Source organism: Anas platyrhynchos, chromosome 2 (genome assembly GCF_047663525.1).
Source record: "Anas platyrhynchos isolate ZD024472 breed Pekin duck chromosome 2, IASCAAS_PekinDuck_T2T, whole genome shotgun sequence".
NCBI classification, from domain to species: domain Eukaryota; kingdom Metazoa; phylum Chordata; class Aves; order Anseriformes; family Anatidae; genus Anas; species Anas platyrhynchos.
Window position 1 is genome coordinate 6,294,669 of NC_092588.1, and position 15,839 is coordinate 6,310,507.

Genomic DNA, 15,839 nt, shown 5'->3' on the forward strand with positions numbered 1-15,839 from the left:
TATTTTGCTTTGAGTTTTCCTTTTCTTCAAAAGCACGTTTCTAAGTATTGTTAGAGAAAGCACTCAGAGTGAGAAGTGGTGACACTTATGACAGTTCCACGTTTCTGAAGTGAATTACTACACAGCCTTGAATGGCCCCTTGAAAATATTCCATTTTTCTCTCATTTGCTCTCCTGTACCTGAAGACAGCTCCCTTGTGCTATGGGACTGAAACTGTCAAGCAGATTCTTCATCTCAAAGATTTAGGTGATTTTTTTTTCTTCTTCCCTCCTACCCCTTTCCTCCCCCACACAAACACTCCCCAGTATCCTAAGACAAACACTGGAATACTTTGAAGAGAACATGTAAGAATTTGAACTCCTTTTGTCTTCTAACAAGAAGCACTGTACAGCAGATTATCACTTGCATTGCTGTGGAGATGTACTGTGGAAACATGTCCCATTTAGAGTTTGTAAAAATATTGTAATCCTTATACCCTGGCAGGTCAAATTGTCATGGAACAGATAAAAGGTGATGAAAAAAAATGGAGGATCACTGTACTTTAGGATGTAACAGAGTCAATAGCTGGAACTGAGAAAAGACATCTTAGTTGACTTGATGTGGATATGAGGAATACGTGTCCACTAAGAGCTAAACTTGCTGTTACTATGAACTTCCAAAACTGAAAAATACAATTTTGAATACAGGAAATATTAAAAATGAAGTTGAATTTATTTTCCTTCTGCTTTTTCAGCCATTAGGATTCTTTTGTTACTATCAGTCACAGAAATATTTCTGCCATAGAAAAAACACTGCTATAATTTCCACAAAAATATCAGGGGAAAAATATGCCCTAGCATAAAGTCTATCTATCTATATAGTAGGTGACATTGGTAGTAGGGGAATGGTTGGACCAGATGGTTTTGGAGGTCTTTTCCAAACTTAATGATTTTATGTTTGTATGATTCTATATAAATACACCTATATAGAAACATGCACACATTTATGTGTGTACCTCTGTGGTGGAAAAAGATGTATCAGGAAAATATGGAGTGAAACAAGCAGGGAAACCAGGGTCCCCAGCTGAAAGTTTTGACTCCAAGATCCCGCCTATATGATTCAGACTGAAGTCCAATGAACTAGAACCCAAACACACATGTTGTTTTTGGCAAAATAATGTTTGCTGCAAAAAGCTTATTCTTTGTCAGGTACAAAGTCAGAACAAAATGACATCTAAAAAAAGCCTGTGAAAAAGACCTGAAAAGAGCCAGTTCTCCTCCTCTGCTCAGCTTGAATTTTCCCATCAGGTCTGCTACAAAATCAACTCACAAGAGAGAAAAAAATGCAGCTATAACAAAGCCTAATGTAAGAATCAGAGAATCACAGAATGGTTTAGGTTGGAAGGGACCCTGGGACGTGATTTGACCCAACCCCTCTGCTCAAACAGGGATACCTTGAGCTGCTTTCCCAGGACCATGTCCAGATGGCTTTTGAAGATTTCTAAGGAGGAAGACTCCACAGCATCTCTGGGGAACCTGTGCCAGTGCTCTGTCACCAACACTGTAAAGTGCTCTCTGGTGTTCAGACAGAATCTCTTGTCTTCCAGATGAAGCTTCATTTTCTTTGCACCCTCCCTTCAGGTGTTTATACATGTTGGTAAGATCCCCCTTGAACCATCTCTTCTCTAGGCTGAACAGTCCCAGCTCTCTCAGCCATTCCTTATAGGAGAGGTATTCCAGGCCTTTGATAATCTTTGCGGCCCTACTTTGGACACCCTCCAGTGTTCATGATCACTCCTTTTGAAACTGCTGGTGATACTCTGTCTAATGCAACCAAGAATACTGTTAGCCTACTTAGCAGCAAGGGCACATTGCTGACTCATGCTCAACTTGGTGTCCACAGGGACTCCTATATCCTTTTTAAGAAAGAGTTTTGTAGATGAAATAATCTTAACATTTTCCTCCTCTCTTTCCATCACTTTCTGAAGGAGACCATTTTAGGACGTTAAAACCACTGTTGCATTTGCTGAATCAAAATGAAGCTGTTTCATCTTCAGATGTTAATTTATGATACATTGATGTAAAATAAAATAAAATAAAATAAAAAAATAAAAAATTGTAACTAATTTTATAGTTACAATGGTCTAAACTTTAACATGTGAGTAGTCACTTTTAGGTACCTTCATTTTTGACTGATCACATTTAGCATGGTTTCACTTCGGAAAGTAAAACACTTTCACACTTATAGACAGCTAAACTCAACCACACCACTCTCTCACTCTCTGTCTTCAGAAGAACAGGGGAAGAAAATAGGATGTAAAAAGGCTCACAGACACATCTTGGGAAGAAGGCCCCTAGTACATACAGCAGTTGATTGGGAATGCTGGGGCTTTCATACGGAGAGTCTCTCACTTCTTCTTCCCATTCCTTAGCCTTTATTACTGAGCATGACTTCATATGGTATGGAATATCCCTTTGGTTCGTTTATGTCCACTGTCCTTCCCAACCTCTTGCCCATACCAAGCCTATTGCACTTTGTGGTGAGGGAGACTGGAGACAGCACTGATGCTGAGCAAGCACTGCTCATCAATAGACAAACCATTGGTGTTCTAGGTACGAGTGCAAAGCAAGACACTATATGGGCTGCTGTGGGGAAAGGTAATTCCATCCCAGCCAGACTCAACGCACCATCACATCTGGAAAACTCAGTCCATCAAACTGATTACTTAAAATGATGATTCACTTATGAAAATGTAAACCTATTACTTCTTTTCAAATGAAGAAGTGAAAACTAGAGGAGTTAAATAATTCACTCTCAAAGTCTACTTCAGAGGAACTACACATATGAAACTGAGATGGAAATTTAACTTTAAGACCGAGGTGTAGTTTATTGTTTTTGTTTGTTTCTTGAGTTTATAATCAATGAGCATTTCCTAATCTATTGTCTCTTAAGGAGATAAAAATGTATGTCAGCTAAAATTGAAATTTAATATAATTTGCCAGAACAGTAATCATAGAATCACTGAATCACAGAACAGCTTGGGTTGGAAGGGACCTTAAAGATCATCTAGTTCCACCCCCCCTGCCACGGACAGGGATGCCACCCACTAGATCATGTTGTGCAAGGCCTCATCCAACCTGGTAATGTTCTTGTCTCTTAAAAATAAATAAATAGATAAATAAATAAATAAATCTTTTGAACCCTGACAGTGTTGCTGGTGTGGCCAGTTTTCTTCTGTGAAAGGCCATCTCTAGAGATAAGGTGTCCATCACTTTATGTACTCCGAAACTAGAAAAAGAATGGCCTAGAATGTGATAATTCTGTGTCACATTTGCATTTCTGCTGGGAGTAGAACTAGAAAGCCAGCTATATATTGCATCAAGGCAGAAGCAAATTTAGTAGGAGAGGGAAGAGAGTTACTAAAGGACTTTAATCTACCCACCCACTTAGGTCTTTCTAAAGTAATACTTCACCTTATCTCCAGATTTGCAAACTCTCCCAGCTGGAGGTAGGGAACTGAGGAGGAAATCAATGAACGCAATTTAATGTACTAAAAAGGAGGAAATCAAATCCCTGATTTCACCTCTGAATTTGGACAGTGTTTTCAACATTTTCAGTTTGTGAACCTCTATAAATTTTGAAAGTCATTCCAAATGTGCTTCTAGAAGTATTCAAGCATGTTTACTAATACTGATCTTTGCCAACTGCAGTCTCTTCACTTATTTTCAGCTTCTCAAACTTTGCTGTTATTAAGCACTCAGCTGCACAGATATTCATGAGCCAATCTTGCTTGCTCATCATCATCATCTCCTTTTTCATGTCAGGTATCATTTCACAGAAGAAGTCCCTAAACAGATTCCATTGATCAATACACATACAGTGTGTTTTCATTGCAAAGCACACTCTGGTGATTGGCATCCTGCTTTGAAGCACTGGTAAACTATGTCCCAGATAAAAATATCTGAAAGTATGAAGCTGAAGTATACTTCTTGACTCAGCGCTTCTTCTTCAGGTTTGGGAGCCTAGGGAGGTCCCTTCTTATTGGAGGTTAGGTGGTTAGGCAATGTTATATCAAACTACAAAAAGAGCAGGAGAGAAAAGCTAGGAATCTATAGAACTTTTGCTCTAACCTCAGTACCTGGAAATTAAATGGAAGCAGAAGACCACACACAGATTTAAGTGCTACAGAGAAAGGAGGCTGCAGTAAGGTTCCAGTTTGAAAATGGTTTTGATTTACTCTTACTTTAGCTTCCCTCACAACTGGTCCTCTTATATCAGGGTTCTTGGCTGAAGCCAGCTGAAATCTTTAACTCAACCAACTAAATTTCCAGGAAGAGGAAGCCTACTCAGGACCTTGAAAACAGAGTATCAAGTTGAATAAACAGTATGGCAAATAGGCAAAATGAGTAAATAAGAAAAATAAATGAAAGAAAATGAAATGAAATAAAATAAAATATTAAATTAAAATAACATTTAATATTTCTGAGGCATTTCATAGTTTTTACCAATCTGTTTCTCTCTCTTGTTTTGTCTTACTTTCATTATCAGATTGTACATAATGTTTTACTTCCAATATAATATGTGAAACTATTCAGTTCATAATATCTGAAATGGAAGCACAAAACTTGTACCTGAACACAACTTACTTCACATAGAAAGCGAAGAGGTGTTAAACATCCTAAGACGCATCTCTATACTGTAACAGAATGAACTATAAAATATTGGATTGTGAATCCTCTCTATGTACTGTATAGTGTCCACCTGCTACATTAGAGGCCATATCACTGAGATTTTTTTTTTTTTTTTTGGGGGGGGGGGCGGCGGAAAGGGGTTCCCTTCATTTGAAATTAATGTGTTTAAGTAGATATTTCTGGTATTGTAGCCTGGGTTTTTGCTTTATAATTAAACAAACAAACAAAAAACAACAGAATTATAAATGCTACTTACTATCTTACATGATGCTCTGATTTCTGGTCCTGATAATCAGCATTAAAAAATTAAGTTCCTTGATTTCTCAGGAATGTCACATTTTCACCTGAATGTTCTGGATATTTATGAAAGGACACACACACACACACACACACACACACACACACACACACACACACACACACTGCAGGAGCAAGGCATTTGTCTTCCCTACTATCAACAACAGTCTACACTATCTTGAAAATATTTCTGATGTTTTGCCTTTGCAGGACATTGTATATACAATAGAGCAAACAAGAGTTTTCATCCTACCTGTTATTAACAGCCTATCTCTCAGGAATTACTGCCTGGCTATAAAATAGTTCACCCGTGAAACAGGTAAATTTAATAGGATCAATTTTCTTCAGTGGTATTCTGTTCAATGCTAAACTTTATCCATAGCAACAGAGATTCTAAATTCATGCTTAGGGCTAGAAAACTAAGATGCTTTATCATTAGTGTTCAGCATGGCTAGGCAGTTCTGTGGAAGCCAATTATTAGATAGTGTTTCCATGTCAGAGTAGGCTGGGAAAAGTTAATGTACTTGGGAAGGGGAAAAATATCTGATTCAGTTTTCTGCAGGAATTCCCAGTAATTAGATAACATACAGCTCTCATACCATTATTGTAATGGTCATTTTAAATAAGGGAAGAAAAGTTTTACCTTGTCAAGGTGTTTTGCATCTTCTCCCATTGTCATCAAGGGCTCTCAAACTTTGTGATGGGTTAGCCTAGGCCATAAGCTAAATGCTCCCCCAGCCACTCCCTCCCTCCCCCTCCTCCACACAACAGAAGGAGAAAATAAGATGGAAAAGGAGGGATATGCCGGGAGAAATGGTCTTCTCTTCTGTAGGAGGAAGGTGTGCTGTCTTTGGAGGATCTATGCCATCAAGATTTAGTAGAGGAATTTAATGGGCTGTGCAACATTAGAGAAGATGAAATGGAGACAGACAGGACTTTCTCTGAGACACAACAGCTTGACAAACCTCAAACCACAGCTACAGAAGAGAAGCAAACAGTATGCATTCCTACTGTTAAGTAATTATAACCTCATGGAAAGGAGAAGGAAGCTGGTGACTTCTGTCTCCAAGAGAAAGGCTCTTGCCTCACCTAAGGGCTTACATGTACAGACTAGCTTCACCACCCTCAAAGTTGAGGAAAAGATAAATGTGCCTACAAGTAAAGGATCTGTTCTACCTAACCCTAAATTACACAATAGCCTGTGGAAGAAACTGTGAATCATCATAACGAGTGAATCCCTTCTGGAGTAGACAGAGGCACCCATCTGTCAAGTTAACTGTTTGACTACTAGTACCTGTTGTTATTCCATGTGGGCACAAATGGTACTGCCAGGGGAAACCATGACAGTATCAAAAGGGAATCTGTAAGCTCTGGGGAAAATGGTGAAAGGCATTAGGGACCTTAGTAGGAGGGCACTAAAAGGACAGGTGAACAATTATCTTTGGAACTGGAGTTGGAAATAGAGTTTTGGGTTGTATGATCACGGGACCCTGATCAGTGTCTGCTTGGGAAAGATAGGATAAACCTCACTAAGAAGGGCAACAATATTTTTGGCAATAGTATGTCTGATCTTATAAAGAGGGCTTTAAACTAGGAATGACAGGGGATGGATAGAGTGAGCAGCAGCCCTGTAAGTGAGTGACAGAAAGGATCACTGAGCAAAGGGTATAGACTGATGTGACAGGAATGGAAAACAAAATCAACAAAATGACTCTTAGGTGGGGTCGACTCTCTCACTTGCATGTAAGCAAGGAAGTACCTACAAGGCACCATTATGGAGTACTACCCCAAACTCTTTCAAGGAAGTCAGCATGTTGGGGTTCATCTCTAAAATGCCTTGATACTAATGCATGCAGTATGGCAAATAAACAAGATGAGTTAGAGATACATGTACAGTTGCAGGGCTGAAGAAGACAGGGGACCTGGTTACACAGTAAAGAAAAAAGGCCAAGGAATTGAATGCCTATTTTGTCTTAGTTTTCACTAGCAAGACTGTCCTTCAGGAACCCCAAGTCCAAGAGATTTTTTGTTTATGTGAACAGCTGTAATGGGAATTTTTTCCCTTGACATGCTACCTTACCTATAACTTTATAAAGTGCATCTGCTACCATATTGGCTACTCACTTACTTGATGCTTTCTGGACATATTTGACTATCAAAAAGATCTTATCTGCAACTTGTGAAATTCACTGTTCAAACGTTTTCTGAAAATTTCAGTATATATTTAAGGTCTCCTTGATGGACAGAATTGTAGAGCTCCAGTATGAGAGTGAGGCCTAATTTCCCTTTACAAAAGCCATATTGATTCTTTCCTCCCACTCGAATGTGTGGTTTGTTGCCACACTTAATAAAGTCCATATAGCCCAGTCTTGAGGACCAGGTGTCTTTCAGCAGGAGAGAACCTTTGTCTCTCTTAAGCAAAACAGAACAATTTCAATGAGGAAACAATGGAAAAAAAGTTTATAACGTCTTACACTTAAATGGTGACTCTTTTTCTGAGTAAGATCAAAGCAGTGGGTTTGATCCCCTTAAAGAAGAAAGTGACTTGAATTTCTTAATGAGCTGCTGGAATGTGTTCAGAGAAGATAAATGAAGCTGGTGAAGGGACTAGAGAACAAGACATATGAGGACTGGCTGAGGGATTTGAGGAAAAGAAGGCTGAGGATAGACCACTTCATTCTCTATAATTACCTGGAAGATGGTTGTAGTCAGGTGGGTCTTGGTCTCTATCTATAGCCATAAAATGAGATGCATTTATTTGTTAGTTGCTGCATACAGCATGAGTTGTGTAAGGAAGTTGTGAGTAACACAAGGCAGAAAACTCAGTGCTGGTAATCTGCAGCAGAACGTATGTTCAAGTAACAAAGCTGGAATTACTTAAGAGACTTTATTGTCTGAGAGGCAGTCATCTGGAAGTGAATAAAAACCCCCAGGAACATGGGGAAACTAGTTTGTGTCTTTTTGAATTGTTGTTCTTAGAATAGCAGCCAGGTATCTTAGTTCATTTTATATAATGAACATAAAATCATTTACTAAAATAAGTTCAGGCAGAGATGAAAGAATATTCCTGTACCATCACCAAAGAGTAGGAGATAAAAATTAATTTCCTTGTCTGTGCATATTTTTCTAGGTTATATTCAGAAAATACTTCAAAAATTCCTGAATATAACTGTAACCTTAATTACAGAACAGTATATCCCTTTTTCTCACTAGCTCACTTAACCCCTAAGACAACCAGAAAATGACTTGTAGATAGTTGAAGGTGGCCTTATAGAAGCTAAGCTAAGAATGATTCCCTAAGTAGTTTTGAATATTTGCTTCAGCTTTGACCTTTAGTACTCCTTGGCTTATGCCTTTGGAGTCACCCCTGAGGTTTGTCTGATACTGCTTTCTGATGTGAAAAACTAAAGTTTAAAATGTGAGCAGAATATCAACTTTTATCAGTGTCCTGAGCATGTTTGTGAGCATTCATATTCTGCAATGACCAAAGGCTGGCTCACTAAAATCTCATTAAAAGGTTTCAAAAAATATCATATGCTTAAAAAAACACATATACTTAAATGTGTCTTATAGGCCTTGGCCTAAGAAAGGCAAGCATAAAAGGTTAGATTTTCCTGAGCCCTCTCACATACATTTTATTTTATCTCCTTACTCTTGCAATATCCACCTCATACAGTCCCTACTTCATTCCATTAGGGATAGTAATACTTTCCCTAAGTTGCATTTTCTCTCCTTACAGTTTCTCTGTCTTCTTCTTCGTGAATATTTATATAGTGGCTAGGCACAATGGGACCTCATCTTTGATGGATACATTTTCTATTAATAAAAAGAGAGAAAGAACAAAAAGGATATCACAAAAAGTCATATATAGGAATCCTCCTTAATTCATATAAGACACATCAGGCTACCACACAGATATTGTACACATACATACATAGAAATAAAGATGATTGAAAACCGCTTTAGAAAAGGAAACTAGCTATGCTGATTTTATAAACATCTGTCAACCTCCTTGACTGCTTATAGTGTACCAGGATAGCTTGTAATGCCTTTGTGGACTCTGAGCTGTCATTCAGGCAGAGACTGGGTGAAGACAGAGATGCCTCAGGAATAGTTTTAGATTATTACCATGATGGGGATGTGCCCATTCCCTTTCTCCTTCTGATAATGTTGCAGATATTGCGGTGACACACACTATCTTCCCAGCTGCCAACATATCTCATGAGACAGAGGGAGAAGGGGTAAAGGCCAACCCCGTACACAGCATCTTATCTATAAATGGAAGTTTTCTTCTTTACTTTAGCCTCAGCCAAATAAGCTAGCAGTCTGTCTTTCACAGGAAATTTCTTGTGTTCCAGCAGACACTTCTTTGTAGAATGAATGTGCCAATGATTAAAGGTTAGATTTGGTTCTTGTTTTACAAAGGGAAATGCTTTATTTATTTAATACTGATTCAGTCCCATTGGGCAGAGAGAACAATGCAACATAATGTCCTTCTGCGGAGAAAAATAAGCAAAGACATGTCACCCAAGGCATATCCTTAGAAAATCAATTTGCCTGACAGGCCTCAAAAGGCAGGTGTGTTAATGAGTGCCACAGGGCAGGTCTGCTATGCACTTTGCCTAGTATAATAATGCTCTTAACCAATATAGCTTGAGATCTCCCTACTTGTGTTAAACAAAATAATTCTAGGAGAAGAAACAGCATATTCGTGTTAATGTGTCACCAAGCATGGATAAACAAGCCTTTCTGAGAAGCAAAACTGTCTCTGAAGAAGTCTCTGAAGTTTTCTTCTAGGACATTTGTGTTACTGGTCACTTTGTTGGGTCTTGGAGCAGTTTTGCTGAGGCCCGTTTGGAAGGCTCCATCACAACGTTCTACCATTCACTCTTCTACTATGGAGACTAAAGAATGCACTGGACTGTAGAATCCACAAGATTGACTTGTGGTGTCAGTCATGACTCCAAAATGGTTAAAGAAATATGTATCATGCATAAGATAACCTTTCTCTTTGGGGATCTATGTGATTTATTATCTTTTCAAACTTTTTTACTAAAATCATATGCTAAAGAAATGACTGAAAATGGAAATTGGAAGTTTCATCAAATGGGAGAAAAGTAGAAGTTAGACTTTGAAGATAAATAAAGAAAATAAAAGAAGCATTTTTAGGTAATTTTTCTCACCGATATGCTAAAACCTCATCATCTGAGAATATAATACGTGTTCCTGTTTCTCTGCAGTGCTCCTGGCATGTTGAGAGGATGAAGGAAAATCTCTACTCATTTTTGCTGCTGCACTGTCCCCACCCAATGACCTCTAGCATTTATTCACTCACTTCTGTGTCCACTTAGAAGCATGTGCTTGTTGCAATGTAAAACAAATAAATAAATAAATAAATATTATAATAATAATAATAATACTTAGTCTTTCTTCCTGCAAATGAAAGAATCTTAGAACTCCATGTTGGAGAATATGATAAGAAATATATGTACATCTAAAAATAAAGTTGTATACACAGAGTGTGTTTTTCTACTTCTTGGCAAACATAACAGGAAGATTATACCGTTACCTTCCTGTGAAACAAAATAACCTGCCTAAGTGCACAGGAGAAAGTTGAGAAATGAGTGTTGAAAAGTACACACTGGCGGTGCTTTTAATTTATGGATACATACACTATTATGTCAAAGTAAACAACATCCTTTATGTCCTTTAAACATTCACACTATTTCAGTTTGGATTCCAATAACTGTGAAGAGAGTGACATTATTTTCTTTGCTGCTCCACATTATTAAAGAAAGCAAAACTCAAAAACATCTTTCAGCAGCTCTGCTTTCTGGCTTTCAGTGTTTTATGGTTCTTGTGTGCATTAATAATGAAAGCAGCAGGGAATTCTTCACTCGCCACAGAAAAAGAACAGACAAAACCAAAACCAAACAAATAATAATGAGATAGCAAGGAAAAGATAAAAAGGACTGTAGGATTACTTAAAGAAGTGTAAATACAGTTTTCCCCTGCCACACTAATGATAATTCACAACTCAGTCTCTAGAACACAAAAGATTCAATGAACTAGGACAAGCAAACTCTGTGTGGATGTTTATGATGACTCTAATCATCTTTTGATTATTACATTGATAAAGGTAATAGCATTGCTAAAGTATTCTTAGAATTCTGTGAGGCATTTGATTTTTTGTAGTGCATGGTATTTTGTTTAGGAAACTATAATGATACTAAATCAACACAGTCTATTAAATGGATGGAAATGTGATTAAATCATGTATCAAAGGAAATGTTTATCTAGCCTTTTGCAGGCAGAGCATTTTCTGGGGAGATGCAAACTGATTCTACCATAGTTCTGAACTATAGGTCCATATGGTCTTCAGTCTGCTGAATTTTCGACTTACAGGTAATGATTTTGAAAAGTGATTTTTAGGGAAAGTACTGTGTCTGCTTTCCAGCATGCAGTCCTAGAAAACAGTCATTCCATCCTCATGGAGATCTGCTGGAAGCCATGGAAATATGCCACTGCAGAACAAGGATTTTTACTTTTTGAAGATTTAGAGATATGGTAGACAGAAGAATGGTAGGTCATCTAGTCTGTACTGCCCCTACAAACCTGAAATGAAAGAAACTGTATTTTAAGATACAATTCAGAAAAATTCCTAGGAATTCCTGTAGGAAAACTCACCAAATACATGTATTATTCATCATTCATCTGAGACTAGGATCTGTAATATATGCCCCCTCCCCACCATGTTGTCCAAAGGGAGTTATATACAACTTCAGAAGGCCAAGTAATATTGGATACTTGTTTTAGGATGGGATAAATTAGACACTGCAGTCTGCCAAAGACAAGAGGAAAATAAGGAATTTAACCTTATTAGACCTATTAGAGTTTTAAAAGACCCTAAAGAGAATACTCTTCAGCAGAATAGTCTTGAAATTTCCTCACTTGATATTGGAGTTATTAAAGCCAGCTGTGACATAGAGAGCTTCTGTCTTTAAATTTTCTTACTTATTTAAATGATAGCAAATCAGTTCATATTAAAGTTACATCTTAATTATAAGCATTTATTCTGAATTTTTCACAATGACAGTAACAAAGCTGGTGAAGGGACTAGAAGGTAATCATCATGAGGAACATCTGAAGGAACTGGGATTATTTAATCCAGAGAAAAGAAGGCTGAGGGAAGACCTCATCACTACCTAGTACTATATGGAAGGAGAATGTAACAAGAATAGTGTTGGTGTCTTTTCTCAGGTGACAAGAAAAAAGATGCAAGGTAATTGTCTCAGGTTGCACCAGGTGAGTTTTAGATTGGACATTAGGAAGACTTTTTTCATGGAGAGGGTGGTCAAGTATTGGAATGGTTTGCCAGGGGAAGCAGTGGAGTCCCCATCCCTGGATGTATTTAAAAAATGTGTGGATGTGGCACTAAGGGACATGGTTTAGTGATGGAACTCAGTGGCTAAGGTTGATAGTTGGACTTGATGATCTTGAAGGTCTTTTCCAACCTAGACAATTATATGATTCTATGACACTAGAGAAGAAAGCAAGAAACAGAACGTGTCAGGCTTTTTGTGATTTGATCTAAGTGCACTAACCTGTAGTGCTGAAAATATATGTCAGACTAAGAATTTGAATATAATTCAGTTTCTGTTCCAGCCTTTGATCTTTGTCATGTCTTTCTCCATTAGATAGTGTTCAAATTTTAATCAGAATGGTGTGCCTCAATCCTTAGCAGAACTTTAAGTTACTCTGAAAAATAGAGCTGTTTCCTCCTGGAAGCAATGTTAAGGCACATGCAATACAAGGAGGCAATCCAAAGCAGCCAGGATGGCTTCACCAAGAACAAATCATGCCTGACCTGGTGGCCTTCTGTTATGGAGTGACTACATCAGTCAACAAGGGAAGACTGACCAATGTCATCTACCTGGACTTCTGTAAGGCCTTTGACACAGTCCCACATGATATCCTTCTCTCTAAATTGGTGAGATACAGAGAACGGTGGATTATTTGTAAAGGTAGATAATGAAATAGATGGATGGCAACGGGCAAAGGGTTGCAGTCAAAAGCTCTATGTCCAGGTGGAGACTGGTGACAAGTTATGCCCTACAGGGTCTGTCCTGGGACCAGTGCTGTTTAATATCTTTATCAATGACAGATAGTGGGATTGAGTGCATGCTCAGTGATATTCTATGATTCTGTGATTCAGCAAGTTTTCAGATGACACCAAGCTGAGTGGTGCAGTTGATACAGCAGAGAAAGGGATGCCATCCAGAGGGATCTGGACAAGCTAGAAAAGTGGGCCCCTGTGAACCTCATGAAGTTCAACAAGGCCAAGAGGAAAGTCCTATACCTGGGTGGCAGCACAGGCTGTTTGGAGAATAGATTGAGAGAAGATCTGTTGAGAAGGACTTGGGGAATCTGGTGGTTGAAAAGCTCAACATGAGCCAGCAATGTGTATTTGCAGCTCAGAAGGCCAACTGCATCCTGGGCTGCATCAACAGAGGGGTGGCCAGGATGTTGAGGGAGGTGATTGTCCCTGTCTACTCTGCCCTCATGAGACTTGGAACTTTAAGGATCTTTACGGACCTTTCCAACCCATCCATTTTATGATTCTGTGATTCTCTCCCAGACACATTTCTTCTCTGACATGCTAATGACATCTTATATGATCAAGAGTTAAAAAGGTAAAAAGTTTATGTTACCTTAATTTGTTGTTTACTGTTATTATCATTGTCATATTGCTGTTCATACTTTTAATCTTTTTTTTTTCTTTTTTTTTCTTTTTTTTTTTCTTTTTTTTTTTTTAATTTTATTTTATTTTCATTTTCTTGTTATAAGCACTTTGCTGGGCTATGAAATACTTGCATTGGGGTTTATATCATCAATGTAACTGTACAATAAAAGGAGGTTTAGAGTTGCCTTAATTCCTTAAAGTGTTAGTAAAAACTTCCAGTCTACCCTGTCTACTTGGTCTTCTGCAAATTGAACAAATTTTTCTGATTCACCTCAAAACCTCCATTGAGTCTATGTACACGGACTGGTAAGCAACTGAACTGTTGATGGGTTTGTGACTCTTCATATACTTATGTACGTGTATGCATGCGCATATATGTGTATGCAAATGTTTCTGTGTGTATTTTGGGGGAATATTTAGATAAAATTAAAGAAAATCACAGCTGTGTGAACACATTCCACAGCAATTGCATTAGAATACATCTCATTGAAGGATAAGTAGCAACATCTGTAGTAACAATTAGAGAGTTAATGAATACTGTGAAATATCCAATGTTGAAGCAGCTGCAGTCCATGCTGAGGTACTTTGACTGTTATATAAAAACATCAACATATCCTTTCTACAGATGTTAGGCAACAGTAACCATAAGGTGATAACAAAAGGCAAAAACAGATTTTAGTCCTTGATCACTCAATACTGACAATAAAAATAGACAAGATCTGTGACTTTCATTATGCATTACACTCCATGGAAGGATCTTCCATTTGGCATTGCGACACATTCTGGCAAACTATCTAAAGTTCTTCCACTAAAAGTTAAAATATTCCAGCAAAGGTTTCTCTTGGGTAACTTGTGATGCTGGTGTAAAAATGTGTTCTGGATTACAGGAACAGAAAGGTTACTAGTTGAAGAAAGCTGGAGTAAAGCAGGGCAAGAAGAGAAAGACACAAGTTTAAAAACAATCTTCCCATATTTGTTACATGTGTTAGTTCATCTTCTACTAATGTTGCACAGACTAAAACTAAGAGGAGTCACCAGAAGATTTTTTTTTGACTAGTTATGAATAGTTCTTGAAGAAAAAGTTTTCAATTTATTCTTTAGGCAATATTTTTATTTTCTAATTGTGCAATGAAAATAAAGTTTGGTTGGTTATAGCTTCAATATCTCTACCCAAAATGCTTTCAGCATTGAGAATTATTGATTACTGGACACCAATATCAATAAATGCTTACATATAGTCTAAAGCATTATGCATATGTCTGTTTTGGAAATGTGACTCTGTGGAACATTTCTACTGTGTTTTTATAGGTTTGGCCTACAGCCATTTTATTATCTTTTCTCATCACATTCCGCCCTGCCAGCTGAATCATCATCTTAGCAGATCATAGTCTACAGCTGTAAATGAAGAAAATACTTCCAAGAAAATTTGATTATTCATTTCCTACTCTTTAAGTCTTTTAGCATCTCAAGGTTAAAATGTACTTTGTGACAAAGTAGAATTATCCTTGTGTTCTCTCTATTACAACCTATTTACCAGCTTTCACCAATAAAAAAATGTAGAAATAGAAATAGAAACCCATCTTTATAGCTAGAACTACTCTGAAGATCTCAAACAAATAAGTCTTGCATATGGAAAGGGCAGTTGCTTAAAAAGTATTATGAAAACATTCAGTAGAACAACTGAAGTGAACTTCAGAGAAAGAACAGGTTTAAGAGAGTCTTGCCCAGTTTCTGGATAGATTACCCGACTCATGACTTATTGGGTAACAACTCTAGGGTCTGTTACTTTCTGGCAGCCTCCAGCTTGGGCAGCTCACTCCCTCTCTTATCAGATGTCTGTCTCAGAACATACTGGTATCAGTACCCACATACCCTGGCAAGTCGATAGTTCCGATGGCTGAACTGCTATTGTGAACAGAAATGATTAGAAGCTGACAATAGAAGAGCTTCAAATAAATACTGTTTTATTTCAGAACTACATTTTTGTTTGTTTATTTACTTTACTTTTTTTTTTTTTTTTTTTTTTTTTTTTTTTTTTTTTTCTGGGCCTTACATTGAACAGCTATAAATCTCCATTTTGTGGGATTGTTGTACCAATCTAGGATGACAACCCTCTGAGGAGAATGAAA